Source organism: Nematostella vectensis, chromosome 4 (genome assembly GCF_932526225.1).
Source record: "Nematostella vectensis chromosome 4, jaNemVect1.1, whole genome shotgun sequence".
Classification (NCBI taxonomy): Eukaryota; Metazoa; Cnidaria; class Anthozoa; order Actiniaria; family Edwardsiidae; genus Nematostella; species Nematostella vectensis.
Window position 1 is genome coordinate 8,869,454 of NC_064037.1, and position 10,073 is coordinate 8,879,526.

The 10,073-nt window shown below is 44.6% G+C and overlaps 1 pseudogene; it reads left to right on the forward strand.

Moving 5' to 3' along the window:
* The first annotated feature begins 8,351 nt into the window (after positions 1–8,351).
* On the forward strand, positions 8,352–9,367 carry LOC116606228 (annotated as a pseudogene).
* The last annotated feature ends 706 nt before the right edge of the window (positions 9,368–10,073 follow it).

The window sequence follows — 10,073 nt, forward strand, 5'->3', positions numbered from 1 at the left end:
AGTAATTAAATGGGTACAGAAAGATGAACATGATCTTCTCAACCAATCAAAGTAGATCTTTAATAGAAGTTCCCAGGGCCGTAGCATGTAGAGGGGCACTGGGGGGTGCCCCTCCTTTTAATTGATTCGACAATGGTGTGCCCCCAATATGTTTCAATACTTTGCTACCGTGATGGCAACAGTCGGGTTTATATGGGGGAGGGGAGGGTGGGAAGTAAGCTCGTAAGACCGCTGGTCTCATATCACTGTGACAGTCGTAGCACGGTATGCTGATTTTTGTAGTTGGCTTATGGGATCTAGCATACCATATGACAGTAGCTATTTTGCTTAGAAAATGCGGACATTTGTTATACATTTTCGGGCTTTTATATATTACTAGTGGTTACCTGTGAAATATTCACGAAAAGCAATTCTTTGTTGTAAAAATGCACTGAAAAAAATGCAAGACAAAGAGTTGCTTTTTACAATAATTTTACAGTAAATATAAGCCTGTTTTTTATGAATGATCTCTAGTTAGAGTTTGGTATTTTGAAGCTGGGGAATTGAATCTGGTACTTTGAGAGCTTTTTAGCCAAATAATCTAATGAACTGGACATGAATTTTAACTCCAGACAACTGATGACTGATTTTTTCATTGTAAATACACTCTCCCAGACCACGGGAATTAGGATACTTTGTCAGCGATTTCTTAATTAAATAAAATAAATGCATTCCAAATTTGTGTTGAATATTGTATTCAGCGAATAAAATATATCTAACCTTTGTGCGAAATGTCTCCTGCCTCCCGATTCAGCGAAATCCTTTCTCGTTATATTTCTATTTCTCTTGTCTAAAAACCCACGCGATCGTTGTTGTCAACTCTCGAAACATTTGAACAGTACTGAGTAACCGTAGCCTCTTTAGTGTTCGTGACTAGCCCGAACGCTCTCCGAACCTAACTTCGTATTTAGGTTCTATATAAAATAAGAAGGGAGTAAAACAACGCTCGATTCCATTGTTCGAAAAACTGCCTAGTTACGGCCAATGTTGTGATGTTAGTATGAGACATGATTGATGAGTGACAGCTCACTTTCTCTCGCGCCGCCGACACATGCCCGGGCATGCGACAAGTGCAGGGATCTGGGTTTATTTTTAAAAATGTTTTCCGGGGGGTGGGGGGAGTTCCTTGATAAAAATCTGATCACACCCGAAAGAACAAAGAGGGATTTTTTTATGACTTTGCAGTATTTCCACAGGTCGCTTATTGTCGGATTTGGCTACATACCAGAGTGATAGCTTGTGCTTTATAGTTTTGTTTACAAAAAGCACGTCTATTAAAGCCGCATTGTCACCAGTTCACTTCCGAAGGTCCGACGGAAACCTCGACAGTTAAAAGACAAAAGAATCTATTAGAATCCGAGATATTTACATGCCATCCGCTCTAAATTATCAATCACATCCTCGAAGAAACTTGCAATAGACAAACCGCTTTCAATATTTTAAAATATTTTTCGCGTTTTCCGTTAAAAATCATCGGAGATTGTGTTACGTAATCGACCGGAAGTAAACTGGTGACAATGCGGCTTTAATAACCGAAAGTGGACCTTCTGTCGTTGTGTGTGTGTGTGTGTGTGTGGGGGGGGGGGGGGGGGGGGGGGCGGGGGTGCACTCCCCCAGGGGCCTGGGCAACTAGAAGCTAGCAGGGAATAAATAGCTAGAACGTAACTAAACGCGTAGTAGGCAACTAGAAGCTTGCAGGGAATAAATAGCTAGCAAGCAACTAAATGCTAGTAGACAGTATTATTTAGGAAATTTGATTGACACAGAATGTTACCGGCTAGGAGCGTGCAAAATTCTAGGGCACGATAACATAACCAGTCCCAACGGGTCTGTTGCCTCTAAAAGACACGGAATATTTCGCAGGAGGAACAAGAAGAGGTCATGGGAGCCACCACGAGCCATCTGAGTGCACTATGAAAGTTAAACGGGAAAACTCAGAGGTTCCCCGTGGATTTTGGGGTATGACCGAAGATCATTCAGAACTGTACGTACTGGATTCATATAGCCACCTTCATTGCGCTCAATGGACGCTTTTAATATCAATACTCTATTTCCCATTTACCATATTCTGATAACTACCTTCGTTATAAAGGTAAAATTCGTTAAAAAAAGGCTTTAAAAGTGCATGGTAAATTGTTTGTGAAAGCGATCTGTTCTGCATCTGCAAAAACACGCAAACACACGCGCAACCTTAATAGCACAAACAATGTTAATTATCATAATATGATGACCGCGTTTAGGAAGACCTCACGCTTTACTTGGCAACTCTCGCATTAATTTACAGCAAATGTGCATGGTGGCTTTTTCATTTTCATTTGGCTGTGTTTGGGACAGATGACATTGCATTGAGTGAATTTAGGCCACATTAAAAAATGTCGTTTATGGTCGCCGCCCGCGTCCGGAATGTGGGCCACATGCAACTTTTTTCTTTGAAAAATCTCTAGAATCTTGTGATTCTGAGTTTTGCGCTCTTCAATAACAAGAAATGACATCCAATGACATTATACATCGAAAGTTGTGTTCGGGAAACCATTTTCGCTTCACTAAACAGTGCATCAATTCCTATGATTGAATAAATAGTTTTTTCCCAGCCGAAAAGCCTAATTTTGAGATAATAAGAAGAAAAAAAGACAGATCAAAATGAGAAATAAAAACCGCCCGCACGAGTGCTCCCGAAGAAGGAGTTGCGACCCTAAATATATATTTTTATGTAGCCTATGCTTTCGATATCTATCAAGTTATAAATAAACATTGTCCCACGGGATAATGAATTTATCTCGAGTAAGGTTTAATTATAGTTTCACTAGATAAGGTTGACAGGTTGATGGCGACAGCGGGGAATATCCGGATATCATTTTCACATGATGCACGTGGTTTGGCCACTATAAGTGTGACGTTAATTGTAATACTACTCCCATTGATTGCGTGATTAATTGTGTGATTAAGCTGAGACAATCATATTGTAATACGACCCGCAGTCCGGGGTGAGGAGCACACAGATTAAAACAGTAAAAGGAGCTCAGAAATAACCTAAACCTTTAGTTCTCTTTCTTGCCTTGTAAAGTCTCCTACGACAACGTTACATGGCGTCAGAAGTGGTACAACTCAGTCTGTTCGATTGTGCGTTGGTACTCTACTAGTTTTCAAGTATATCGGGATTTCCTCGCCGTATATTTGCCTGGGCTTCGAGTATTGAATATGCCGGATACCGAGGATGAAAATGCAGCTGCTTCTCATCCCCACTTTATACAATCCAGTATACCTTTGCCGGGAAAACTCGAACTCAAGGGGAACCTTGCCTTAAACTGGAAAAGGTTCAAGCGTGTGTGGGATAACTACGAGATCGCCTCTCGTCTTAATACTCAGAGTAAAGCTCTCCGCGTCGCTACGTTGTTGAAATGCATTGTGCCAGATGTTTAAGATATTTACGATGGGTTGCCGTTTGAATCCGAAGCCGATCAGAAGGATATCGATAAGGTTCTAAAGTTATTAGAGGCATACTGCATCGACGAAACTAATGAAACCTACGAACGGTATGTGTTCAATAAACGAAAGCAAGATCAAGTCTTTTGATTCATATTTGACATGCTTGCGCTCTCTAGCAAAAACATGTAATTTTGGCAAGCTGAAAGATGGCTTGATCCGGGACAAAATCGTCCTGGGGATCAACGATAATTCCACTAGAAAGAAGCTATTAGCCGAAAGTAAACTTACTCTAGAGAAGTGCATTAACATCTGCAGAGCTAACGAAACTACCGCTAAGCAATTTAAGGAAATAACGAGCGAAGATATTAGCGCAGTCGAATCGTACCGCCGCCCGCAGCGCACCACAGGCGTCCCGCAGAATAAAGGACAGCGCGACACACAACACCCCACAATCAATTGCAAGTTTTGTTTAAAAAAAAAATACAAAAAAGAAGGAACTATGTCCAGCCTGTATGAAACAATGCAACGATTGTGGTACCGCCAATCACTTCTCGGGCTCCTCGATGTGCACGGCGAGTCCAAAGTCCGCACAAAAGCCGGGGCAAAAGCCCAGAAATAGACCAGTGCATGGGGTAGAAGAATTTTCGGATGAAAGTGATGATTATTTTTTCTATGTGGAATCCGTAGGCGCAGTCAATGCTGCGCAATGTAAGCGTAAGATTTTTGCTTCAATGCAACTAAGAGATGAGCAAGTTAAAATTCAACTAGATTGTGGCGCGACAGTTAATATTCTACCTGTAGTCAAATACGTCCAGATATTCAATGACCCATCGCACGCCAGATTAAAAAAACCCAACAAAACTCAAGACTGAGTTGAAACCCATAGGAACGGTGAAGATCGAGTGTGAACCCAAAGAATGAGGACGCAATATTACTCGAGTTTGTAGTAGTGAACGAAGGCCACATGCCCATACTAGGCGCGCAAGCCATCCAACAGTTTCAGCTCATGACAATTAACAGCGACAATATCCTGTCAGTCAATGAGTTCCAATCCACTCAGCAAGTTATAGTTAGTGAGTTTGGCGATGTTTTCGAAGGTGATGGCGTTTTACAAGAAAAACTTCACCTTGAAGTCGACAAGACAACGCCCGTGGCTCACGAATGCTCACGAAAGCTCACGAATGCAAAGGTGTTTACTGTCGTAGATGCAAAAAACGGTTTTTGGCATGTCCAACTTGACGAAGAGAGTAGCTACCTCACCACGTTTGGTACCCCATGGTCACGATACCGATGGACGCGCATGCCATTTGGAATTTCCCCTGCCCCTGAAGAATTCCAACATCGACTAGACAACGCCCTTCAAGGTCTAGACGGAGTAATGCCCATCTTTGATGACATACTGATCTTTGGCGATCATGATTGGATCATGACGCGAAACTGAGAGCCCTACTTCAACGATGCCGCGAGAAGGGTGTCAAGTTAAACAAAGAAAAGTTGAAGCTCCGTTGCAGCGAGGTAGACTTTATGGGTCACGTGATCTCCTCTGATGGTCTAAAGCCTGCCCCAGAAAAACTGCAAGGTATCAAGGAAATGCCGCCGCCGACCTGCAAGCAAGATGTGAAACGACTCCTCGGTATGGTCAACTACCTACAACGTTTCGCGCCAAATCTATCCGAAGTCACAGCACCACTGAGAGATCTACTCAAGGAAGACAACAGTTTCCAGTGGGATTCCGTCCAGCAGCGCAGTTTCGAAGCAGTTAAGAAGAGAATCTCTGAGACACCGGTCCTCAAGTTCTTTGACCCGACAGATAGTGTTGAGCTTCAATGTGATGCATCTGACAGAGGCTTGGGTGCTTGCCTGATGCAACATGGCCAGCCAGTGTCGTATGCATCACGCTCCATGACGGAAACGGAGACACACTACGCGCAGATTGAGAAGGAAATGCTGGCTATCGTCTTCGGAGTGGAGAGGTTCGAGCAATGTGTTTACGGCCGACAAGTGACGGTACAATCAGACCACAAGCCGCTTGAAAGTATATTTAAGAAGAGCCTGATTAGCGCCCCTAAGCGACTCCAACGCATGTTGTTGAGACTTCAAAAAATTGACTTGGAAGTGAGCTATGAGAAAGGTACAGAAATGGTACTGGTCAACACTCTAAGCAGAGCATATAAGGTGCTACCAACAGAAGTAGCAGAAGTGAGAGGTGAAACCGAGAAAGATACCGAATCAATTAACATGGCACAATACCTTCCAGTTTCAAGCCAGACGCAGGCAAAGATCCAGCGCGCCACAGAAGCAGACGATGTGATGCGGGAGTTGAAGGCAGTGATAAGGCAAGGCTGGCCTTTGGCGAAAGACGACCTACAAGTCTGTCTCAGGGACTACTTTCCCTTTAGAGATGAGCTCACCCTACAAAACGAGTCTTTCAAAGGTGAAAGACTCGTTTTACCAACATCTATGAAAGACGAAATGTTAGAGAAGCTGCACTCTAGCCACATTGGTATTCAAGGTTGCTTAAGGAGAGCTAGAGAGAGTATCTACTGGCCAGGTATTAATAAGGCAGTCGAAGATTACATAGCAAGGTGTGACACATGTAATACATACCAAGCGGAGCAAGGCAAAGAACCAATGATCTGCCACGAGATACCATCATGGGAAAAGGTAGGGATAGATATGTTTGAACTTGACAATAAAGACTTTCTTGTCAGTGTTGATTATTACTTAAGTTTCTTTGAAGTTGACCGGTTGACCTCTAAGACTGCAAAAGAAGTAATCGGAAAAATTAAAGCACACTTCGCAAGGCACGGTATACCAGACCAAGTGATCACTGATAATGGTCAACCATTTGCATCGGGACATTTTCTAGAGTTTTCAAACCACTACAACTTCGAGCATGTTGCATTAGATTGAGCGTAAGTTCTCCGACTTACGCTCAATCTAATGGCAAAGTAGAAAATGCAGTTAAAATAGCCAAGAAGTTGATAAGGAAAGCTTTCGAAGCAAAGAATGACCCCTACATGGCTCTGCGCGACTGGAGAAATACTCCATCAGAATGTCTTAACTCATCGCCAGTGCAGAGAATCTTTGGTCGGAGAACCAAAACACTGTTGCCAACGTCGACTCGACTGCTTAACCCTAAGATTCCAGATAATGTCGAGCAAAAGATCAGAGGGCAGAAGGCTAGGCAAAGCTACTATTATAACAGAAGTGCAAAGGAGTTGAAGGAACTGAAGCCTGGTGATGTTGTGCGCATAGAGGAATTGGCAGAGGAAAAGCCTTGGACTAAAGCACCCGTGGAAAGAAAGGTGGACATAAGATCGTACAATTTACGCACTGAGGATGGCAGAGTGTTCCGCAGAAACAGAATGCATCTTCGCCGAACTCAAGAGGATATGAAGCCTTCAACGGATGAACCGTTACAACCACCGCAAGAGCGACTTATGCCTCCTTCTCCACCACAAGGGCTACCGCAGTCACAAACAAGCGAGACCCCAAGGGAGGTACAACAGGAGCAGCCCCCAGCAACGCAAGAGACAGCAAGTGCCCCTGTCGTCACGCGAAGTGGAAGGGTTGTGAAGCCTCCCGTCCGATTCCAGTAATTGTCATTAGAAGTTTGAACGTTTTTTTATTTGTATATAGAATTTATTCGAGTTTTGTTATGGAGAGGGAGATGTGACGTTAATTGTAATACTACTCCCATTGATTGCGTGATTAATTGTGTGATTAAGCTGAGACAATCATATTGTAATAGGACCCGCAGTTCGGGGTGTAGGAGCACACAGATTAAAACAGTAAAAGGAGCTCAGAAATAACCTAAACCTTTAGTTCTCTTTCTTGCATTGTAAAGTCTCCTACGACAACGTTACAATAAGAACCCTTGTGAACCCGGGGTGCGGCCTTCTCCTCAGAGATAACGAACGATACAGACGTGCAGAGTGGCCATCCCAAAAGAATTTTTTAGGCAAGTACTTACCACTATGGCACATGCACGTGTTTAATATTAGGATATTCATTTGTTCGACGCCTTCACGACCACATGGTACACAACTATTGCAAATTGAATTTCGGAAATTCAGTTCCGAATATTTTAGTAAAATAAATTACAGCTTTACGATCTGGATGTAGTCGAGAATTTCGCCCCTGACATTATTATCTTACAAATCGGTTCAAACGATTTAGTGTCGGCAAGTGTTGCCGTAGTTGGCCCTTAAATAGAGGCCCTTGTTCGTTTATTTGGGGAGCGTTCCACGTGGACCTTGTCTGTGTTTGCCAGCCTCTTAAACGCTCGGCCCGAGATACTATTTATAACCAAAGGGTCGGAGCACTTTCTGGCTATTTAAAGCAGGCTATTGCCCCATTTCCATTTGACAGATTCTGGTCACATAGGGGATTTTGGAACACGAAAGTTAATTTTTTTGGCTGAAGATGGTGTTCACCTGAACGACGCGGGTTCCGCTAAGTTCTTTCGCAGTATACGGGGAGCGGTTCTATTCTGTGTCAGCGCCTTGGGCTCCGCTTCGCCAGTTCCTTGACCATTGTCTCTCGCCGCCTTTGCGTTTAATCGCATTATTTTTCTGTATTGCGGGTCAGGGATTTTTTGCTTTATCAACGACCATATAGCGTGCAACCCAAATGCCGGCCGCTTTGTAAGAAGTCGCACCAATTGCGCTTGGTTTGTTGTTAAATGCTGTTTGTTTTCGTCGGAACTTGGCTTGTGTTTAGTCCTTTTATATGGCGCCCCCCCCTTTTTTGACTGCTCCTGGATAGGTAGTGGAGTCACGTCTTCAGATTGTGGTTTTTTATCCGGGTGTTGGGTACATTCTCCCCGCTATAAAAAATAAAGTATACCATTTCACGCCCCACACATACTTTCTTTACAAGTCATGCCGCCAAAGCGTAAATCTACACAAGCGGGAGCCGCCAACAAACGGGCACGACCGGCCGACCCACCCGCGCAAGACAACCTCATATCAGTAGACGTGGCGACGTTGGCCTCGACGCTCGCTCAAGAGGTGAAAAAAGCGGTCAAAGAGGCAGTGCAGGAGTCGCGGCCCACGGAGGCGAGAGAACCTGAACGGCAGCCGCCCCCAGAGGACGAGGTTGTCCCTGTCGATGAAGTTCTGGACTTGCACGTGGACAAGGTTTCAGGTACTAGGGAGGTAGGAAGCCAGCTTAGTTTTGCTGGCATAGCTATGGAGCTAGGGGGCAGTTTGCCTGATAAGACTAAGGGCAAACTATGGGCAGACGAATACGTAGATTTCGGCATATTTTTTAATGCTAATCCCCCAACTGAGCGCTATTCCCTGGCCTTAGACACTGCTTAGACAGGGACCAATCTAACTCGGCGTCTTTAACTTTCGAACCCTCTCGGCCTACGACGAAGCTCACTTCTATTAACCAATGGTTAACTGCCTTTCACGCTTATGTCGCAATTTATTCTGTAAAGTTTGCAGCAGCAACGCCGAAATTAATGAAGTACGGGGAAATGGTGCGCGAGATTGCAGCGAAGTCGGGGGATTGGTATTATTACGATCAACAATTCCGGCTCTTAAGGCAACGGGCTCCCAATAGATACCCCTGGGACCAAGTACATTGGGAACTGTGGTTGGGGGTGATTACATTTCGCGCAAGGTCGCCGCAAAGCACCGATCGGACTCATCAGCCCGCGGGCAGACAGCGCAATTTTCGCCAATCAGGTTTGCCGGTCGGCTCTTGCTGGGCTTTTCACTCGGGTCGCCGCTGCACAGGCGCATGCAGGTTCGACCATAAGTGTTATAAATGCGGCGGACAGCACCCCGCAACTAAGTGCACAAACGGTCAAAAGCGCGCGGCCTTTACAACGAATCCCAACCCCAGCGCACCCCCGGGTAGTTACTCCCGTAAAGGTGGAGCGGCTTGATTTTCTGCTGAAAGGTTATTCGGGTCAAACATTTTTAGTTAACGGATTCGCTGATGGGTTTAGAATTATTTTTTTTCGGCGAGCGCCGCAGTGCATGTCCTCCTAACCTAAAATCAGCCAGAGATCATCCAAAAATCGTAAGCGATAAGATCGCAAAGGAAATTGCAGCGGGGAGGGTTGTCGGCCCCTTTCGTAAGCCTCCTTTTCAATCACTCTACTGCTCGCTGATAGGAGTTATCCCTAAAAAGACACCAGGGGAATACCGCCTTATTGAACATTTGTCTTTCCCTCATGGTAGTTCCATCAACGATTTCATACCCGAGGAAATATTCCTCAGTGCACTACGCTACAGTTTCGGATGCTATTTCTATCCTGCAGAGGATGGGCCCTGGCTCCTTCATGGCCAAGACAGATATTAAATCTGCCTTCAGAATAATTCCTATACACCCGTCTGATCATCCGCTATTAGGCCTAACGTGGCAGGGTTCCTATTATTACGATCGCTGTCTCCCTATGGGTTGTTCTTCATCTTGTGCAATTTTCGGAGCTTTTAGCTCATCCCTCGAGTGACTGTCAATATCGCGATACGGAGCACTCGGAGTTCTGCATATCTTAGACGACACTATGCCGATAGTGTGGAAAAATGCCGGGAAGACTTGAATAACTTTCTTTCAAATGGTAATTTCCTCGGGGTTCCAATCGCACA